The sequence below is a fragment of the Somniosus microcephalus genome, unplaced genomic scaffold (genome assembly GCF_052327205.1).
Source record: "Somniosus microcephalus isolate GS21.2 unplaced genomic scaffold, FLI_Smic_1.0 scaffold195, whole genome shotgun sequence".
Taxonomy (NCBI): domain Eukaryota; kingdom Metazoa; phylum Chordata; class Chondrichthyes; order Squaliformes; family Somniosidae; genus Somniosus; species Somniosus microcephalus.
Window position 1 is genome coordinate 213896 of NW_028225382.1, and position 22812 is coordinate 236707.

The 22812-nt window shown below is 47.7% G+C and overlaps 1 long non-coding RNA gene across 1 annotated transcript in view; it reads right to left on the reverse strand.

The window, feature by feature from the left end:
• Positions 1 to 11371: 11371 nt before the first annotated feature.
• LOC147082070 (uncharacterized) overlaps positions 11372 to 22812 on the reverse strand; it is a 29184-nt gene continuing 17743 nt past the window's right edge. The window contains exon 3 of the long non-coding RNA XR_015076322.1: positions 11372 to 11465. This is a non-coding gene — a long non-coding RNA (uncharacterized LOC147082070). The remainder of the gene's footprint in view (positions 11466 to 22812) is intronic.

Consider the following 22812-nt stretch of genomic DNA (forward strand, 5'->3'; position numbering starts at 1 on the left):
AGTCCCGCAGTGAGAGCAGGTGAACGGCCTCTCCCCAGTGTGAGTGCACAGGTGTACAGTGAGGTCAGATGATCGCCTGAACCCAGTCCCGCAGTGAGAGCACCTGAACGGTCTCTCATCAGTGTGAACACGTTGATGGCGTATCAGTTCCCCGGACACTTTATAGCACTTCCCACAGTCCGAGCATTTAAAAGGTCTCTCATCAGTGTGAACTCGCTGGTGTATCAGCAGGTTGGATGAACGAGCGAATCCCTTCCCACACACGGAGCAGGTGAATGGCCTCTCCCCAGTGTGAACTCGCTGGTGTGTCAGCAGGTGGGATGAGCGAGTGAATCCCTTCCCACACACGGAGCAGGTGAACGGCCTCTCCCCAGTGTGAACTCGCTGGTGTACAGTGAGGTCAGATGACTGCCCAAACCCAGTCCCGCAGTGCGAGCACCTGAACGGTCTCTCCCCAGTGTGAACACGTTGATGGTGTATCAGTGCCCCGGAACTTTTAAAGCAATTCCCACAGTCCGAGCAGTTAAAAGGTCTCTCATCAGTGTGAACTCGCTGGTGTCTCAGCAGGCGGGATGAATTAGTGAATCCCTTCCCACACTCGGAGCAGGTGAACGGCCTCTCCCCGATGTGAACGGTGCTTTTTGCTTCCATATTCAAAGGCCGATGATATTCAGTTCCTGATGAATCGAGTGTCAGATCTTGACGTGATGTTTGGTTTGAGTTTCCTGTCTGCAAATCCTCCCCTTCTAATACCCTGTAAAATGAATTTAAAACAGGGAGCGTGAGAGAGAACCCACTAAAGAGGCAGGTTGTGAAATTGAGCTCCATGAATCTGGTCATTTGTGGGGCCGGCACGAGAAAAAAGTGACCATGAAAGCTGCCGGATTGTCATAAAATCCCACTGGTTCACTAATGTCCCTTGGTGAAGGGAATCTGCCACCTGGTCTGGGCCTCTGGCCTCTATGGGAGGAGAGAGAGAGAGAGAGAGAGAGAGAGAGAGAGAGAGAGAGAGAGAGAGAGGTGGGAGTGGGAGGGGGTGAAGGAGACGGACTTTATACATCTGCAACTCGACCAGAACTTTGACAGAACCTCCAAAACCCACAACCTCCAGCACCTAGAAGGACAAGGGCAGAAGGTGCATGGGAACACCATCACCTCCAAGTTCTCCCAGTCACACACCATCCTGACTTGGACATATATCGCCGTTGCTACATCATCACTGGGTGAAAATCCTGGAACTCCTTACACAACAGCATTGTGGGAGTACCTTCACCACACGGACTGCAGCGGTTCAAGAAGGCGGCCCACCATCACCTTCTCAACGGGAAAATGGGGATTGGCAACATATTCTGGTCTTGCGAGCGACGCCCACATCCCAAGAATGAATTAAAACAAACCTGTATATGTAAAATGGATTAAAAGCCTCTACAGAAATACTTATTCCTAAAACAATACTCTTTTACATTGTAGGGACAGTGTCTGTGTAACAACCTAATCTCCCCCAGAATCCACCACCCTTGACTGTCACACATTGGAAACTGTTGGGTCCCCCTGGGCTCAGAAGTACTGGGGATTAAACCCAGCAGCTTCTCCTCCATCTCCACTCCAGCTCAAACTGAAGCAACAAAAAGACCTACACAGGGGGCCAGGGACCTACCTTCCATCACCTGCAATAAAACTCTTCCCCACAGCTGTTGACTAATGGTGGCCGCAGCACCCACAATCACCGCGCCCCAGAAACCGCTCTATCCAACGCGCTGATTTCCCCGCTGAGAGTGCATATGCTCTCCGGGGCCACGGGCCATTCTGGGAGCCTGGCTCCTGTCCTTTGCCCCGAGTCGGACTTGGTGGAACCGGCTGAAGAAACCGGGAAGCGGCGGCTCGGATGGGGGAGGCGCTGCACCCTGGGTTTCCTGGTGCCTGGGCCCTGGCCGCACGTCCGCTGGGCCCGGCCGCTCTGATTCTGATTGAGTTTTTTGATGAGGTAACAGAGAGGGTTGATGAGGGCAATGCGGTTAACTTGGTGTACATGGATTTCCAAAAGGCGTTCGACAAAGAGCCACATACTCGGCTTACCAGCAAAGTTGATACCCATGGAATAATAGGGACAGTGGCAGCATGGATACAAAATTGGCAAAGTGACAGGAAACAGAGAGTAGTGGTGAACAGTTGTTTTTCAGACTGGAGGAAGGTACACAGTGGTGTTCCCCAGGGGTCGGTACTAGGATCACTGCTTTTCTTGATATATATTAATGACTTTGACTTGGGTGTACAGGGCACAGTTTCAAAATATGCAGATGACACAAAACTTGGAAGTATAGTGAACAGTGAGGAGGTTAGTGATAGACTTCAAGGGGACATAGACAGGCTGGTGGAATGGGCGGACACGTGGGAGATGAAATTTAATGCAGAAAAGTGCGAACTGATATATTTTGGTAGGAAGAATGAGGAGAGGCAATATAAACTAAAGGGTACAATCCTAAAGTGGGTGCATGAACAGAGAGACCGGGGGGTATGTGTGCACAAATCGTTGAAGGTGGCAGGGCAGGTTGAGAAAGCGGTTAAAAAAGCTTACGGGAACCTGGGCTTTATAAATAGAGGTATAGAGTACAAAAACAAGGAGGTTATGATGAACCTTTATAAAACACTGGTTCGGCCCCAACTGGAGTATTGTGTCCAATTCTGGGCACCGCCCTTTAGGAAGGATGTGAAGGCTTTAGAGAGGGTGCAGAAAAGATTTACAAGAATGGTTCCAGGGATGAGGGACTTCAGTTATGTGGAGAGACTCGAGAAGCTGGGGTTGTTCTCCTTAGTGTAGAGAAGGTTGAGATGAGATTTGATGGAGGTGTTCAAAATGATGAGGGTTCTGGACAGAGTAGATAGAGAGAAACTGTTCACATTGGTGGAAGGGTCGCGAACCAGAGGACACAGATTTAAGGTGATTGGCAGAAGAACCAAAGGCGACATGAGGAAAAACTTTTTTACTCAGCGAGTGGTTAGGATCTGGAATGCACTGCCTGAAAGGGTGGTGGAGGCAGATTCAATCACCGCTTTCAAAAGGGAATTGGATAAGTGCCTGAAGTAAAGAAATGTGCAGGGTTACGGGGAAAGGGCGGGGAGTGGGACTCGCTGAAGTGGTCTTGCAGAGAGCCGGCACGGGCTCGACGGGCTGAATGGCCTCCTTCTGTGCTGTAACCATTCTATGATTCTATAAAATATTAGAAAGTTTGTTCCACAGAAGCACGAGGTTTATCTGCTTTTATTGATGAATTTAAAAAGTCTCTATTAAAACCTGAGCCAGTGTGTTGTGAGCCAAAGAGCCTTGTGTCCAATGAGGGGAATAAAGGCCCACAGCCTCCCCTGGCCCCGGGCCCTGAACAAGGGACTGGAGAAACTCGCTGCCCTGCGGATCAGACAATCAGCCGGCGCAAGTCCCGTCCCTCAGGCTCCCCGATTGGTTGGAGGACCCGCCGCCAGCTAGCTCCTCCAGCCCCGCCCCGCTAGCTCCCTGTTGGTCGGAAGCTCCCGTCAATCAGGCCCTGGGCCCGGGTCACGTGTCCCCGAGGAGATCACGTGCTCCGTCCAACTGACGCCGCTCGGTCCGGGGCCTCGTGGACTCTTGGGTTTTTCTATTTCTCTGTTCTCTCCCGATCTACCCCTCCCCCCCACCCCGCGCGATTCTCCACCCAATCGGAGTGGAGAAAACTCACTTTGCGTCACCGATCGCGACTCTGGAACCGACACCAAGGCCTTTCCCAGGAATGGCCCGCACCGACTCCCTCTGGCAGGATCCGACCGCGCAGGCGCAGCTCCGTGTGGGGGAGGGGGGTTGGTCTCCTCTGGGCATGCGCAGTTGCTGCCCTTGGTGACCGGGAGGGGTCGCTGCGCCGGACTAGGTCCAAACCGCCGCTCCCTGTGCGCATGCGCGGACTATTGTCTGTCAATCAACCATCAGCCAGAAGAGGTCGCTGGTGAGACCAGTGAAGAAAGAAACACTTGCATTTCTATAGCGCCTTCACCACCACCGGACGTCCCAAAGCACTTTACAGCCAATGAAGTACTGTTTGAAGTGTAGTCACTGTTGTAATGTAGGAAACACAGAAGTCAATTAGCGCACAGCAAGCTCCCACAAACAGCAATGTGATAATGACCAGATAATCTATCTTTTTGTTAACTCTGTTTCTCTCTCTACGGATGTTGCCTGGCCTGCTGAGTGTTTCCAGCATTTCCTGTTGTTATTTCAGATTTCCAGCATCCGCAGTATTTTGCTATTATCCTTTTGTTACATTGATTGAGGGATAAACATTGGCTAGGACACTGGGGATATTTCCCCTGCTCTTTCCCACATTACAACAGTGACTACACCTCAAAAGTACTTCATTGGCTGTAAAGCACTTCAAGACGTCTGCTGGTCATGAAAGCACTATATAAATGCAAGTCTTTCTTTCTCAAAATAGTGTCATGGGCTCTTTTACATCCACCTGAGAGAGCAGACAGGGCCTCAGTTTAATGTCTCATCCGAAAGACACCACCTCTGACAGTGCCTCAGTACTGCACTGGAGTGTCAGCCTGGATTTTTGCGCTCAATTCTCTGGAGTGGGACTTGAACCCACAACCTTATGCCTCAGAGGCAAGAGTGCTACCATAGAGTCATAGATTTATACAGCACAGAAAGGGGCCCTTCGGCCCATCGTGTCCGCGCCGGCCATCAAGCCCTGTCTATTCTAATCCCATTTTCCAGCACTTGGTCCGTAGCCTTGTATGCTATGGCGTTTCAAGTGCTCATCTAAATGCTTCTTGAATGTTGTGAGGGTTCCTGCCTCTACCACCCTTTCAGGCAGTGAGTTCCAGATTCCAACCACCCTCTGGGTGAAAAAGCTTTTCCTCAAATCCCCTCTAAACCTCCTGCCCCTTACCTTGAAACTATGCCCCCTGGTTATTGACCCCTCTACTAAGGGGAAAAGTTCCTTTCTATCTACCCTATCTATGCCCCTCATAATTTTGTACACCTCAATCAGGTCCCCCCTCAGCCTTCTCTACTCTAAAGAAAACAACCCCAGCCTGTCCAGTCTCTCTTCATAGCTGAAGCGCTCCAGCCCAGGTAACATCCTGGTGAATCTCCTCTGCACCCTCTCCAATGCAATCACATCCTTCCTATAGTGTGGCGACCAGAACTGCACACAGTATTCCAGCTGTGGCCTAACTAGTGTTTTGTACAACTCCATCATAACCACTCTGCTCTTATATTCTATGCCTCGGCTAATGAAGGCAAGTATCCCATATGCCTTTTTAACCACCTTATCCACCTGTTCTGCTGCCTTCAGGGATCTATGTACATGCACACCAAGGTCCCTCTGATCCTCTGTCATTCCTAGGGTCTTACCATTCATTGTGTATTCCCTTGCCTTGTTAGTCCCTCCAAAATGCATCACCTCACACTTTTCAGGGTTAAATTCCATTTGCCACTGTTCCGCCCATCTGACCAAGCCATCTATATCGTCCTGCAGACTGAGGCTACCTCCTCGCTATGTACCACCCCACCAATTTTCGTGTCATCTGCGACCTTACTGATCATACCCTTTACATTCACATCCAAATCATTAATGTAGACCACAAACAGCAAGGGACCCAGCACCGATCCCTGCGGTACCCCACTGGACACAGGCTTCCAGTCACAAAAACCATCGACCATCACCCTCTGCCTTCTGCCACTAAGCCAGTTTTGGATCCAATGTGCCAAGGCACCCTGGATCCCATGGGCTCTTACCTTCTTGACCAGTCTCCTATGCAGGACTTTATCGAAAGCCTTACTGAAATCCATGTATAGCACATCCACTGCACTACCCTCATCCACACACCTAGTCACCCCCTCGAAAAATTCAATCAAATTGGTCAGACATGATCTTCCCTTGACAAAGCCATGCTGCCTATCCCTAATTAATCCTTGCCTCTCCAAGTGGAGACTAATTCTGTCCCTCAGAATTTTTTCCAATAATTTCCCTACCACTGATGTTAGGCTCACTGGCCTGTAATTCCCTGGTTTATCCCTACTACCCTTCTTGAATGATGGTACCACGTTAGCTGTTCTCCAGTCCTCTAGCACATCCCCTGTGGCCAGAGAGGTTCTGAAAATTTGTGTCAGAGCCCCTGCAATCTCCTCCTTTGCCTCACACAGCAGCCTGGGATATATCTCGTCCGGGCCTGGGGATTTATCCACTTTTAAGCCTGCTAAAACCGCTAGTACCTCCTCCCTCTCGATGCTAATATGTTCAAGTATATCACAGTCCCCCTGCCCGATTTCTATGTCTACATCGTCCTTCTCCATAGTGAACACAGATGCAAAAAATTCATTTAAAACCCCACCTACATCTTCTGGCTCCACACACAGATTGCCACTTTGGTCCCTAATGGGCCCTACTCTTTCCCTAGTTATCCTCTTGCCCTTAATATACTTATAAAACACCTTAGGATTTTCCTTTATTTTGCTCGCCAGTGTTATTTCATGGTCTCTCCTCGCTCTCCTAATTTCTTTTTTTAAGTATCCCCCTGCACTTTTTACACTCCTCTAGGGCTTCCTCTGTCTTTAGTCCTTTGTATCTGCCAAAAGCCCCCCTTTTTTTTCCCTAATCCATTCTCGTATATCCCTTGACATCCAAGGTTCCCTGGGCTTGTTGGTCCCACCCTTGACCTTTACGGGAACATGTTGCCATTGTACTCTCTCAATTTCCTTTCTGAAAGGCTCCCATTGCCCCGATGTGGATTTTCCTACAAGTAGCTGATCCCAGTCCACTTTGGCCAGATCCTGCCTTATCATATTAAAATCGGCCTTCCCCCAATTTAGAACCTTTATTTCCGGTCAATCCCTGTCCTTTTCCATGACTACCTTAAATCTCACCGAATTATGGTCACTGTCACCAAAGTGCTCACCTACTAACACTTCTACCACTTGCCCGGCTACATTCCCTAGAATTAGGTCCAGTACCACCCCCTCTTGTAGGACTTTCTACATGCTGGCTCAAAAAGCTCTCCTGGATGCACTTTAAGAATTCTGCACCCTCTAAGCCTTTCACACTCTGACTATCCCAGTTAATATTGGGGAAGTTGAAATCCCCCACTATTATTACCCTATTATTTGCACACTTCTCTGAGATTTGCCTACATATCTGTTCCTCTATCTCCCCCTGACTGTTTGGGGGCCTATAGTACACTCCCAGCAAAGTGCTTGCCCCCTTTTTGTTTTTAAGTTCTACCCATATGGCCTCATTAGAGGAACCTGTTAATATATCATCCCTCCTTACAGCAGTAATTGACTCCTTAATTAATATTGCAGCACCCCCTCCTTTTAGCCCCCGGCCTCTGTCTCGCCTGAAGATTCTATACCCCGGAATATTGAGCTGCCAGTCTTGCCCCTCCCTCAACCATGTCTCCGTAATAGCAACAATATCATACTCCCATGTGTTCATCAACACCTTCAGTTCATCCACCTTATTCGCAAGATTCCTTGCATTAAAATCCTCCTTCGATACGGGGGTGGTGCCAGAGGACTGGAGAATTGCAAATGTTACACCCTTGTTCAAACCCAGCAACTACAGGCCAGTCAGTTTAACCTCGGTAGTGGGGAAACTTTTAGAAACAATAATCAGGGACAAAATTAACAGTGACTTGGACAAGTGCGGATTAATTAAGGAAAGCCAGCATGGATTTGTTAAAGGCAAATTGTGTTTAACCAACTTGATGGAGTTTTTTGATGAAGTAACAGAGAGGGTTGATGAGGGCAATGCGGTTGACGTGGTGTGCATGGATTGCCAAGGCATTCGACAAAGTGCCACATAATAGGCTTACCAGCAAAGTTGAAGCCCATGGAGTAAAAGGGACAGTGGCTGCATGGATAGGGACTTGGCTAAGTGACAGGAAACAGTGAGTAGTGGTGAACGGTTGTTTTTCAGACTGGAGGAAGGTACACAGTGGTGTTCCCCAGGGGTCGGTTCTAGGACCACTGCTTTTCTTGATATATATTAATGACTTGGATGTGGGTGTACAAGGCACAATTTCAAAATTTGCCGATGACACAGAACTTGGAAGTATAGTGAACAGTGAGGAAGATAGTGATAGACTTCAAGTGGACATAGACAGGCTGGTGGAATGGGCGGACACGTGACAGATTAAATGTAATGCAGAAAAATGCAAAGTGATACATTTTGGTAGAAAGAATGAGGAGAGGAAATCTAAACTAAAGGGTACAATCCTAAAGTGGGTGCGTGAACAGAGAGAGCTGGGGGTATATGTGCACAAATCATTGAAGGTGGCAGGGCAGGTTGAGAAAGCAGTTAAAAAAGCTGATGGAAACCTGGGCTTCATGAATAGAGGTATAGAGTACAAAAGTGTGAAATTATGATGAAACTGTATAAAACACTGGTTCGGCCTCAACTGGAGTATTGTGTCCAATCCTGGGCACCGCACTTTAGGAAGGATGTGAAGGCCTTAGAGAGGGTGCAGAAAAGATTTACGGGAATGATTCCAGGGATGAGGGACTTCAGTTACATTGATAGACTGGAGAAGCTGGGGTTGTTCTCCTTGGAGCAGAGAAGATTGAGAGGAGATTTGATAGAGGTGTTCAAAATCAAGAGGGGTCTGGACAGAGTAGATAGAGAGAAACTCTTCCAATTGGCAGAGGGGTCGAGAACCAGAGGACACAGATTTAAGGTGATTGACAAAAGAACCAAAGGTGACATGAGGAAAAACTTCTTTACGCAGCGAGTGGTTAGGATCTGGAATGCACTGCCTGAAAGGGTGGTGGAGGCAGATTCAATCACCGCTTTCAAAAGGGAATTGGATAAGTACCTGAAAGAGAAATATTGCAGGACTTCAGATTCCTGGGGCAGGAGGGACCAGTTCTGGGGCAGGAGGGACCTGTCCAAGGTGGACAGGTTGCACCTCAACAGAGCTGGGACCAATGTCCTCATGGGACGGTTAACTAGTGCTGTGGGGGAGGGTGTAAATTAATTAGACAGGGGGATGGGCACCAGGATGAAACATTCGAGAGGAGAAACAAGGTGAAGAGAGGACTGGGAGAGACAAGTAGCACTAGAGGGACAGAATTGCTGATCATCTTCCAAAATTCGATAGACTCTGGAACAGTTCCCATGGATTGGAGGGTAGCTAATGTTACCTCACTATTCAAAAAAGGTGGTAGAGAGAAAATGGGGAATTACAGACCGGTAAGCCTGACATCAGTCGTGGGGAAAATGCTAGAGTCCATTGTAAAAGATGTAATAGCAGAGCACTTGGAAAACAGTGACAGGATCGGACAAAGTCAACATGGATTTACAAAAGGTAAATCGTGCTTGACTAATCTACTGGAATTTTTTGAGGATGTATCTGGTAGAATAGATAAGGGAGAACCAGTGGATGTGGTGTATTTGGACTTTCAGAAGGCTTTTGATGAGGTCTCACATAAGAGATTAGCGTGTAAAGTTAAGGCACATGGGATTGGGGGCAAGGTACTGACTTGGATAGAGAACTGGTTGGCAGATAAAAAGCAAAGAGCTGGAATAAACGGGTCTTTTTCCGAGTGGCAGGCAGTGACTAGTGGGGTACCGCAGGGATCGGTCCTTGGACCCCAGCTATTCACAATATATATTAATGATCTAGACAAGGGAACTAGATGCAATATCTCCAAATTTGCAGACGACACAAAGCTGGGTGGGCGTGTGTGCTGTGAGGAGGATGCTGAGAAACTACAGGATGATTTGGACAGGTTGGGTGATTAAATTGCATTTGCCATGCTTCTGCCCAATGTGGATAAATGTGAGGTTATCCACTTTGGTGTCAAAAACAGGAAGGCAGATCATCTGAACGGCAATAGATTGGGAGAAGGGAAAGTGCAGCGAGACCTTGGTGTCCTTGTGCACCAGTCGCTGAAGGTAAGCATGCAGGTGGTTAAGAAGGCAAATGGTATGTTGGCCTTCATAGCAAGAGGGTTTGAGTACAAGAACAAGGATGTCTTGTTGCAGTTGTACAGGGCCTTGGTGAGACCACACCTTGAGTATTGTGTGCAGTTTTGGTCGCCTTATCTGAGGAAGGATGTTCTTGCCATGGAAGGAGTCCAGCCAAGATTCACCAGGCTGATACCTGGGATGGCAGGAATGATGTATGAAGAGATTGGGTCGATTGGACTTGTATTCGCTGGAGTTTAGAAGAATGAGAGGGGATCTCATTGAAACTTATAAAATTCTGGCAGGACTGGACAGACTGGATGCAGGGAGGATGTTCCTGATTGTCAGGGAATCCAAAACCAGGGGTCACAGTCTAAGGATAAGGGGTAGGCCTTTTAGGACAGAAATGAGGAGGAATTTCTTCACCCAGAGAGTTGTGAACCTGTGGAATTCTCTACCACAGAAGGCAGTCGAGGCCAATTCATTAAATATATTCAAGAAGGAGTTGGATATATTTCTTAAGGCTAAAGGGATCAAGGGATATGGGGAGAAAGCAGGGACCAGGTAATGAACTTGGATGATCAGCCATGATCGCATTGAATGGCGGAGCAGGCTCAAGGGGCCGAATGGCCTACTCCTGCTCCTATCTTCTATATTTCTATCTCTTATGCGGGACCGTATCGAAAGCCTTTCGAAATTCCAAATACACCACATCCACTGGTTCTCCCTTATCTATTTTACCAGTTACATCCTCAAAAAATTCCAGTAGTCAAGCACGATTTACCTTTTGTAAATCCATGTTGACTTTGTCCGATCCGGTCACTGTTTTCCAAGTGCTCTGCTATTACGTCTTTTATAATGGACTCTAGCATTTTCCCCACTACCGATGTCAGGCTTACCGGTCTGTAATTCCCCGTTTTCTCTCTACCACCTTTTTTGAATAGTGGGGTAACATTAGTTACCCGCCAATCCATGGGTACTGTTCCAGAGTCTATCGAGTTCTGGAAGATGACCAGCAATACATCTACTATTTCTAGGGCCACTTCCTTAAGTACCCTAGGATGTAGATTATCTTATATGTTTCTATGTATTCAATCTTTCCTTGTAGATGAAATTCTCTAGTCCTGGCAACATCCTCGTAAATCTCCCGTCTCGAGCAGTCACATCTTTCCTGCAATGGGGCGAGCAGAACTGCACCCAGCACTCTAGCCGGTGGCCTAACTGGTGTTTTGTACAGTCCAAGCAGAACCTCCCTGCTCTTACATGATACAGAAAGAGAGAGGCACTGCCCCTTTAAATACCTGGGGGGCACACATTCCCCTTTAAATGGCCAAGCAATCATTTTTTTGTTGAAAAGGGACCGCAGTCCCCTTTGACTCACACACCCCCCGCCTCCCCCTCCCCTCCTCTCACCCACCACAAATACTCACGAGAGAGAGAGAGAGAGAGAGAGAGGAGGAAGAATGCTGGTCTTTGTCCCTTTAAAAGTGGCTGCCCACCAAAATGTTCACAGCACCAGGGCTCTTTGTTCTGGATAAAAGTCAAAAAGAGAAAAGGTTCACTTATTTTTAAATGAATGCAGTTGATGAATAGCCTTGCAATAAAGGTAATGCAAAGGAATAAACACTCACAAGCTGGGTTTTTCCACCCCCTCCTCCCCTTCCCTTTAACAGCTCCTGCAGACAATGAAAGCAGGAAAGCGGCCTGCAGCCCACCGAGGTCCCGCCCTCCTCCCTCCCGCGCCGCCATTGGTTGGAGGACCGTCAGCCCGCCCGGTCCTCCCAGCGTTTTCCGCGCTCCTGATTGGCGGGCGCCTCGCGTCAATTACCCCCCCCCCGATTACGCGCTGACGCCAGCACGCAACGCCCAGGGGTCTGGTGGATCGGCGCACGCCACCGCAAGGTTAAAAAAAAGACACCCCACACAAATGAGGAAAAACAAAAATAATAATAATCGCACTTTAGAGGGGAGGAGGTTGGGGGAATTAATGAGTGTTTTCAATTTGTTTCGCAAAAAAAAATATTTGAAAAGCTTCCCGACGGTCCGAGGCGGGCTGCGCATGCGCTCAGCCAGCCTTTGACTCCCCCACGTGGTCCGGGGCCGGACACGCCCACTTACCTTCCCCTGCACCAATCACAGCGCGGGCAGGCGCAACACCAGACGGAAGGTCGGGCCCGGGGAAGAGGCGAATTCAGCGGCCGGGGTAAAGTCAAGTGTTGGGGAATCGATTTAAATCGAGGTGAGGGGCGAGCGGAGAGCGAGATTATAAAGTAAAATACGAGAAAAACCAAACCTGAGAGTCGGGCGGGACCTCCGCGGACACCGAACGGAGGGGATTGAGTCGCGCGGCGTGGCGGAGTGAGCCGGAGCAATGTGATTCTGACTGACGGGAGCGGGGACCAATAGGAAGAGGGCTGAGGTGGGAGGACTGAACTGAGCGGCCTGGTCCTCCAACCAATGGCGGCGCGGGAAGGGGGCGGGGCCTCCTCTCCAGCTCAGGTGCGCTGGGGCCGATTGTGACGCGCTGTCCCCAGGTGAGAGCAGCTCAGTCAGCACAGAGCTGGGGCTGGAATCTGGGAGAGGGGCCGCAGGCAGCGGGCCTGGCAAAGGGGCACAAGCTTCACAATACAAGCTGCTTTCAAATGCAAAATTGTTTCCTGCACACAGTCTTGGTCACTCTGCAAAAAGAACTGTTTAACAATTCATCATAACTCCCCTGCTTTAGGAGAGGCATAGAGTGCAAAAAACAAGGAACTTATGATGAAACTGTGTAAAAGACTGGAGTCAGCTGTGGCTCAGTGGATAGCAGAGTCAGAAGGTTGTGGGTTCAAATCCCGCTCCAGGGACTTGAGCACATAAAGCGAGGCTGACACTCCAGTGCGGTGCTGAGGGAGTGCCGCACTGTCGGAGGGGCAGTGCTGAGGGAGCGCCGCTCTGTCGGAGGGGCAGTACTGAGGGAGCGCCGCACTGTCGGAGGGGCAGGACTGAGGGAGCGCCGCACTGTCGGAGGGGCGGTACTGAGGGAGCGCCACACTGTCGGAGGGGCGGTACTGAGGGAGGGGCGGTACTGAGGGAGCGCCGCACTGTCGGAGGGGTGGTACTGAGGGAGGGTCGCACTGTCGGAGGGGCGGTACTGAGGGAGCGCCGCACTGTCGGAGGGGCGGTACTGAGGGAGGACCGCACTGTCGGAGGGGCAGTACTGAGGGAGTGCCACACTTTCGGAGGGGCAGTGCTGCGGGAGAGCCGCATTGTTGGAGGGGCAGTAATGAAGGGGCGCTGCAGTGTCGGAGCTGCCGTCCGAAGGATGAGACGTTAAACCGAGGTCCCCGTCTGCCCCCTCAGGTGGACGTAAAAGATCCCGTGGTGCTATTTCGAAGAAGTTATCCCCGGTGTTTTGAGCCCAATATTTATCTCTCAATCAACATGACGAAAAACCAGATTATCTGGTCATTATCACATTGCTGTTTGTGGGAGCTTGCTGTGCGCAAATTGGCTGCCGCGTTTCCCACATTACAACAGTGAATACACTTCAAAAGTACTTCATTGGCTGTAAAGCGCTTTGGGACGTCCGGTGGTCGTGAAAGGCAGTTAAGGCAAATGGTGTGCTGGCCTTCATTACAAGGGGATTTGAGTACAGGAGTAAAGAAGTCTTACTCCAATTATATCTTCTTCTTAGGCAGTCCCTCGGAACCGAGGATGACTTGCTTACACATTAAAAATTAGTTCTCAGGTGTAAGGGTAAACCGGGAGAGCTTCTTCCCCCCGAGACGGACCCTCTGATATAAAGGGTCGATTGGATCCATGTTTATCTGTAATTTAAACAGAGGTCTGGTCGTCTTCCGAGCTCTTTCCCCTAGAGGAGAGGGTAGAATGGGGGTCTTTAGTGTTAAATGGTTTCACCTGGGTCCATTGCTTCCATCGCATACCCATCGGTTCCTGTAGACAATCACACGTATCACTTGTCATTAATACAGTACATGGCCCCATCCAACGGGCCCCATTCCCTTTCTTTCGATAACTTGTGTCATTACTTGTTGACCTATTCTGGGCAACTCGTCTGGTTTAAGTCCAGCATTCTGCCTTTCTAGATCTTTAATCTGTTGTTGGTTCCTTATTACTTTATTTAGTGCTTGTACCTCCTAATTTAGAAACATAGAAACATAGAAGATAGGAGCAGGAGTAGGCCATTCGGCCCCTCGAGCCTGCTCCACCATTCAATGAGATCATGGCTGATCATCCAAATTCAGTACCCTGTCCCTGCCTTCACCCCATATCCCTTGATCCCTTTAGCCTCAAGAAATATATCCAACTGTTTCTTGAATATATTTAATGAACTGGCCTCCACCGCCCTCTGTGGCAGAGAATTCCACAGGTTCACCACTCTCTGGGTGAAGAAATTCCTCCTCATTTCAGTCCTAAATGGCTTACCCCTTATCCTTAGACTATGACCCCTGGTTCTGGACTCCCCGGCCATCAGAAACATCCTTTCTGCATCTAGTCTGTCCAGACCTGACAGAATTTTATAGGTTTCGATGAGATCCCCTCTCAATCTTCTAAACTCCAGTGACTATAAGCCCAATTGACACAATCTCTCCTCGTACGTCATTCCTGCCATCCCAGGTATCAGCCTGGTGAATCTTCGCTGCACTCCCTCCATGGCAAGAACGTCCTTCCTCAGGTAAGGTGACCAAAACTGCACACAATACTCAAGGTGCGGTCTCACCAAGGCCCTGTACAACTGCAGCAAGACATCCTTGTTCTTATACTCGAACCCTCTTGCTACGAAGGCCAACATACCATTTGCCTTCTTAACCGCCTGCTGCACCTGCATGCTTACCTTCAGCGACTGGTGCACAAGAACACCTAGGTCTCTTTGCACTTCCTCTTCACCCAATCTATTGCCATTCAAATAATAATCTGCCTTCCTGTTTTTGCCAACAAAGTGGATAACCTCACATTTATCCACATTATAGTGCATTTGCCATGTTTCTGCCCAATCACCCAACCTGTCCAAATTGTACTGGAGTTTCATGACATCCTCCTCACAGCATACCCTCCCACCCAGCTTTGTGTCGACTGCAAATTTGGAGATATTACATCCAATTCCCTCGTCCAGATCATTAATATATATTGTGAACAGCTGGGGTCCTAGGACTGATCCTTGCGGTACCCCACTAGTTACTGCCTGCCACTCAGAAAACAACCCGTTTATTCCAACTCTTTGCTTTCTGTCTGCCAACCAGTTCTCTATCCAAGTCAATACCTTGCCCCCAATCCCATGTGCCTTAATTTTGCACGCTAACCTCTTATGCGGGACCTTATCAAAAGCCTTCTGAAAGTCCAAATACACCACATCCACTGGTTCTCCCTTATCTATTTTACCAGTTACATCCTCAAAAAATTCCGGTAGATTAGTCAAGCATGATTTACCTTTTGTAAATCCATGTTGGCTTTGTCCGATCCTGTCACCGCTTTCCAAGTGCTCTGCTATTACATCTTTTATAATGGACTCTAGCATTTTCCCCACTACCGATGTCAGTCTATAATTCCCCGCTTTTTCTCTGCCACCTTTTTTGAATAGTGGGGTAACATTAGCTACCCTCCAATCCATGGGTACTATTCCAGAGTCTATTGAGTTCTGGAAGATGACCAGCAATGCATCAACTATTTCTAGGGCCACTTCCGTAAGTACCCTGGGATGTAGATTATCAGGCCCTGGGGATTTATCGGCCTTCAGTCCCATCAATTTTCCTAACACCATTTCCCTACCAATACTGATATCTTTCAGTTCCACCCTTTCATCAGACCCTATGTTCCGCGGTATTTCTGGGAGGTTATTTGTGTCCTCCTTTGTGAAGACAGAACCAAAATATGCATTTAGTTGGTCTGCCATTTCTTTGCTCCCCATTATAAATTCCCCTGATTCTGACTGCAAGGGACCTACGCTTGACTTCACCAATCTTTTCCTCTTTACATATCTATAAAAGCTTTTACAGTCAGTTTTTATGTTCCCTGCAAGCTTACTCTCATTCTATTTTCCCTTTCTTAATTAATCCCTTTGTCCTCCTTTGTTGAATCCTAAACTGCTCCCAATCCTCAGGATTATTGCTTTTTCTGGCCAATTTGTATGTCCTCTCCTTGGATCTTATGCTATCCCTAATTTCCCTTGTTAGCCACGGTTGAGTCACCTTTTTTGTTTTATTTTTATGCCAAACTGGGATGAACAACTTCTGTAGTTCATCCATTCGGTCTTTGAATGTTTGCCATTGCCTATCCACCGTCAACCCTTTGAGTGACATTCCCCAATCAATCCTACCTAACTCGCTCCTCAGACCATCGTAGTTTCCTTTATTTAAATTGAGGACCCGAGTTTCTGAGTCAACTACTTCATTCTCCATCTTAATGAAGAATTCAATCATATTATGATCGCTCCGACCCAAGGGGCCTCGTACAACAAGATTGCTAATTAATCCTTTCTCGTTACATAATACCCAGTCTAAGATGGCCTGATCTCTGGTTGGTTCCTCGACATATTGGTCCAGGAAACCATCCCGTAAACACTCCAGGAATTCCTCCTCCACAGTATTGTTACTAATTTGGTTGGCCCAATCTATATGTAGATTAAAGTCACCCATGATGACTGCTGTGCCCTTATTGCACGCTTCTTTAATTTCCCTTTTAATGCTATCCCCAACCTCCGCCTTACTGTTTGGAGGTCTATATACCACTCCCACTAATGTTTTTTTCCCCTTAGTATTTCTCAATTCTACCCATACAGATTCCACCTCATCAGAGCTAATATCCTTCATTACAATTGTGTTAATCCCTTCTTTAACCAGTAATGCTACCCCTCCTCCCTTTCCTTTTTGCCTATCTTTCCTGAATATCGAATACCCCTGGATGTTGAATTCCCAGTCTTGGCCGTCCTTGAGCCACGTTTCCGTAATCCCAACCAAATCATATTCGTTTACCTCTATTTGCGCAGCCAATTCATCCACCTTATTACAAATGCTCCTCGCATTAAGACACAAAGCCTTCAGGCTTGTTTTTTTAACGCTCTTAGACCTATTAGAATTATTATTTACTGTGGCCACGTTTGATTTAAACCGTTGATTTCTCTGACTGCCACTTTTGTTTTTCTCCTTCCTATCTTTTGCTTTTATCCTTGTTTTCCTTTCCTCTGTCTCCCTGCTCAGGTTCCCAACCCCTTTCCATTTTAGTTTAAACCCTCCCCCACAGCACTAGCAAACACTCCCCCTAGGACATCGGTTCCAGCCCTGCCCAGGTGCAGACCGTCTGGTTTGAACTGGTCCCACCACCCCCAGAACCGGTTCCAATGTCCCAGGAACTTGAATCCCTGCCCCTGGCACCATTCCTCTAGCCACGTATTCATCTGAAGTATCCTTCTATTTCTACTCTGACTAGCACGTGGCACTGGTAGCAATCCTGAGATTACTACCTTTGAGGTCCTGTTTTTTAATTTACCTCCTAACTCCCTATATTCCGCTTTTAGGACCTCATCCCGCTTTTTACCTATATCGTTGGTGCCTATATGCACCACGACAACTGGCTGTTCACCCTCCCCTTCCAAGATGTTCTGCAGCCGCTCGGAGACATCCTTGACCCTTGCACCAGGGAGGCAACACACCATCCTGGAGTCTCGTTTGCGGCCGCAGAAACGCCTATCTATTCCCCTTACAATTGAATCCCCTATTACTATAGCTCTACCACACTTTTTCCTTCCATTCTGTGCAGCAGAGCCACCCCTGGTGCCAGGAAGTTGGCTGCTGCTGCCTTCCTCTGATAAGCCATCCCCCCCCAACAGTACTCAAAGTGGTATATCTGTTGGAGAGGGGGATGGCCACAGGGGATCCCTGCACTACCTGCCTGCGCCTAGTACTCTGCCTGTTGGTCACCCGTTCCCTTTCTTCCTGTCCAACCTCTACCTGTGGTGTGTCCAACTCCCTAAACATGCTATTCACGATGTCCCGAGCATCGTGAACGCTCCAGTATGCATCCAATTGCAGCTCCAGTGCCGCAATGTGGTCTGTCAGTAGCTGCAGCTGGATGCACTTCCTGCACATGTAGTTGTCAGGGACACAGGAAGTGTCCCTGAGTTCCCACATCTCGCAGGAGGTACAGATCACAGGGCCGGGCTGTCCTGCCATGACTTACCCTTTAATTAATTGAGTTTAAATTAAATCAATCAATCCCACTAATTACACTACAGTTAAATAGTTTACCAACAGTCCCCGCTACAGCAGAGAGACCTTAGAAACTATAAAACAGAGTTAAAGTTTAAAAAAGAGAGAAATACTCACCAACCAATCACTTACCTGCTTCCTGCTGATGTCACACTTGGATTACTTTTTACCTCTCTCCCGGAACGTGGATTGGTCGGGCCTCTGGTGATCCCTCGCAGGTCCGCTGCCTCTCCGATCTCGGGGCTCTGGGCCTCGCTGCCTCGGGCTGCTGTTTAAGTACCTCCGCCGCCTCTGGTGATCCCTCGCAGGTCCGCTGCCTCTCCGGTCTCGGGGCTCTGTACTAAGTATCGCCTTACTCTATCTTGCACTGGTCCTGGTCTTAAACACATACTTTGGTTCTGTCTTCACAAAGGAGGGCACAAATAACCTCCCAGAGATGTTGGGGAACATAGGGTCTGATGAAAGGGTGGAACTGAAAGAAATCATTATCTGTAGGGAAATGGTGTTCGGGAAATTGATGGGATTGAAGGCCGATAAATCCCCAGAGCCTGATAATCTACATCCTAGGGTACTTAAGGAAGTGGCCCTAGAAATAGTAGATGCATTGCTGGTCATCTTCCAACATTCGATGGAATCTGGAACAGTACCCATGGATTGGCGGGTAGCTACTGTTACCCCACTATTCAAAAAAGGTGGTCGAGAGAAAACAGGGAATTATAGACTGGTAAGCCTGACATCAGAAGTGGGGAAAATGCTAGAGTCCATTGTAAAGGATGTAATAGCAGAGCACTTGGGGGAAAAAAGTGACCGGATCGGACAAAGTCAACATGGATTTACAAAAGGTAAATCATGCTTGACTAATTTACTGGAATTTTTTGAGGATGTAACTGGTAAAATAGATAAGGGAGAACCAGTGAATGTGGTGTATTTGGATTTTCAAAAGGCTTACGATAAGGTCCCGCATAAGAGATTAGCATGTAAAGTTAAGGCACATGGGATTGGGGGCAAGGTATTGAATTGGATAGAGAACTGGTTGGCAGACAGGAAGCAAAGAGTTGGAATAAACGTCTCTTTTTCCGAGTGGCAGGCAGTGACTAGTGGGGTACTGCAGGGATTGGTCCATGGACCCCAGCTATTCACAATATATATTAATGATCTGGACGAGGGAACTAGATGTAATATCTCCAAGTTTGCAGACGACACAAAGCTGGGTGGGTGTGTGTGCTGTGAGGAGGATGCTGAGAAACTCCAGGATGATTTGGACAGGTTGGGTGATTGGGCAGAAGCATGGCAGATGCAATATTACATGGATAAATGCGAGGTTATCCACTTGGTGTCAAAACCAGTAAGGCAGATTATTATCTGAATGGCAATAGATTGGGAGAAGGGGAAGTGCAACGAGACCTGGGCGTCCTTGTGCACCAGTCGCTGAAGGTAAGCATGCAGGTGCAGCAGGCGGTTAAGAAGGCAAATGGTACGTTGGCCTTCATAGCGAGAGGGTTTGAGTACAAGAACAAGGATGTCTTGTTGCAGTTGTACAGGGCCTTGGTGAGACCACACCTCGAGTATTGTGTGCAGTTTTGGTCACCTTATCTGAGGAAGGAAGTTCTTGCCATGGAGGGAGTGCAGTGAAGATTCACCAGACTGATAACTGGGATGGCAGGAATGACATATGAGGAGAGATTGGGTCGATTGGGCTTATACTCGCTGGAGTTTAGAAGAATGAGAGGGAATCCCATTGAAACTTATAAAAATTCTAACAGTACTGGACAGACTGGATGCAGGAAGGATGTTCCCGATGGTCGGGGAGTCCAGAACCAGGGGTCACAGTCTAAGGATAAGGAGTAAGCCATTTAGGACAGAGATGAGGAGGAATTTCTTCACCCAGAGAGTGGTGAACCTGTGGAATTCTCTACCACAGAAGGCAGTTGAGGCCAATTCATTAAATATATTCAAGAAGGAGTTGGATATATTTCTTAAGGCTAATGGGATCAAGGGATATGGGGAGAAGGCAGGGACCGGGTACTGAATTTGGATGATCAGCCATGATCTCATTGAATGGCGGAGCAGGCTCGAGGGGACGAATGGCCGATTCCTGCCCCTATCTTCCATGTGTCTATGCAATGGAGGACCCACCATCCGTGGTTAACTAAAAAAGTTAAAGATAGTATTAAACTTAAAGAAAAAGCATATAATTGTCCAAAGATGGGTGGCAGGTCAGAAGATTGGACAGAATATAAAAAACAGCAAAGAATGACTAAAAGATTAATAAGGAGAGAAAAATGAGAGTACCAGAGAAAGCTAGCTAGAAATATAAACACAGATAGTAAAAGTTTTTATAGATATTTAAAAAGAGAAGAGTTAACAAAGTGAGCGTTGGTCCTATAGAAAGTGAGTCTGGGGAATTAATAATGGAAACTAAGGAGATGGCAGTTGAATTGAACAGGTATTTTGCATCGGTCTTCACTATAGAGGATTCAAGTAACATCCCAGAAATAGCTGTAAATCAGGAAATGGAAGGGAGGGAGGAACTCAAGAAAATTACAATCACCAGGGAAGTGGTACTGAACAAATTGTTGGAGCTGTGGGCTGACAAGTCCCCGGGTCCTGATGGACTTCATCCTAGGGTCTTAAAAGAAGTGGCTAGTGAGATAGTTGATGCGTTGGTTTTAATTTTCCAAAATTCCCTAGATTCGGGGAAGGTTCCATTAGATTGGAAAATAGTGAATGTAACTCCTTTATTCAAAAAGGGAGGGAGACAGAAAGCAGGAAACTACAGGCCAGTTAGCTTAACATCTGTCATCGGGAAGATGTTAGAAGCTATTATTAAAGACGTTATAGCAGGGCACTTGGAAAAGTTCAAGGTAATCAGGCAGAGTCAACATGGTTTTGTGAAAGGGAAATCATGTTTAACCAATTTATTGGAGTTCTTTGAGGAAGTAACATGTGCTGTGGATAAAGGGGAACCGGTGGATGTACTGTACTTAGATTTCCAGAAGGCATTTGATAAGGTGCCACATCAAAGGTTATTGCGGAAAATAAAAGCTCATGTTGTAGGGAGTAACATGTTGGCATGGATAGAAGATTGGCTAGCTAATAGGAAACAGAGAGTAGGCATAAATGGGTCATTTTCTGGTTGGCAAGATGTAACGAGTGGTGTGCCACAGGGATCAGTGCTGGGACCTCAACTTTTTACAATTTATATAAATGACTTGGATGAAGGGACCGAAGGCATGGTTGCTAAATTTGCTGATGACACAAAGATAGGTAGGAAAGTAAATTGTGAAGAGGACATAAGGAGGCTACAAAGGGATACAGATCAGTTAAGTGAGTGGGCAAAGATCTGGCAAATGGAGTATAATGTGGGAAAATGTGAAGTTGTCCATTTTGGCAGGAAGAATAAAAAAGAAGCATATTATCTAAATGGTGAGAGATTGCAGAGCTCTGAGATGCAGAGGGATCTGGGTATCCTAATGCATGAATCGCAAAAGGTTAGTATTCAGGTACAACAAGTAATCAGGAAAGCTAATAGAATGTTATTGTTTATTGCGAGGGAAACTGAATACAAAAGTAGGGAGGTTATGCTTCAGTTATACAGGGCATTGGTGAGACCACATCTGGAGCACTGTGTACAGTATTGGTCTCCTTATTTAAGGAAGGATGTAAATGCATTGGAAGCAGTTCAGAGAAGGTTTACTGGACTAATACCTGGAATGGGTGGGTTGTCTTATGAGGAAAGGTTGGACAGGCTAGGCTTGTATCCACTGGAGTTTAGAAGAGTAAGAGGTGACTTGATTGAAACATATAAGATCCTGAGGGGTCTGGACAGGGTGGATGTGGAGAGGATGTTTCCTCTTGTGGGAGAATCTAGAACTAGGGGTCACTGTTTAAAAATAAGGGGTTGCCCATTTAAGACCGAGATGAGGAGAAATCTTTTCTCACAGAGGGTCGTGAGACTTTGAAACTCTCTTCCTCAGAGGGCGGTGGAAGCAGAGTCTTTGAATATTTTTAAGGCAGAGGTAGATAGATTCTTGATAAGCAAGGGGGTGAAAGGTTATCGGGGGTAGGTGGGAATGTGGAGTAATCAGATCAGCCATGATCTTATTGAATGGTGGAGCAGGCTCGAGGGGCCGAGTGGCCGACTCCTGCTCCTAATTTGTATGTTCGTATGTAACCTGTGCAGCAGCTGGGGCCTGAAAATCAGCTTCACTGCCCCTGGGCTGGGAAAGGGGGACATGAGGCAACATTCTCCCTCTTACCCCTTTCTACACTCCTTTTACAGGGTTTTAGAAGTGGAGCATTTACAGACAGGAAGCTCAGACCGAACATCACGTCAAGATCAGACAGAGTCACTCGATTCATCAGGACCTGATTCAATCGCTCCTCCAATCTGCTGGCACACCAGCGAGTTCACACTGATGAGAGACCTTTTAAATGTTCTGAGTGTGGGAAGAGCTTCAAAATCTACAAATACAGGTAGATTACCTTTTATCCGAACTTCCGAAAACCGAAACCCTCTAAAAACCGAAGGTTTTTTCGTTCAGCGTAAGTCGTGCGCACGACATGACCAGAGTGACGCATGACTTACGCTGAGCAGAGGGTCAGCGTAAGTCGTGCGCACGACCCCGACCCCCGCCGCCGACCCCCCGCCGATCCCGACTCCCACCGACCCC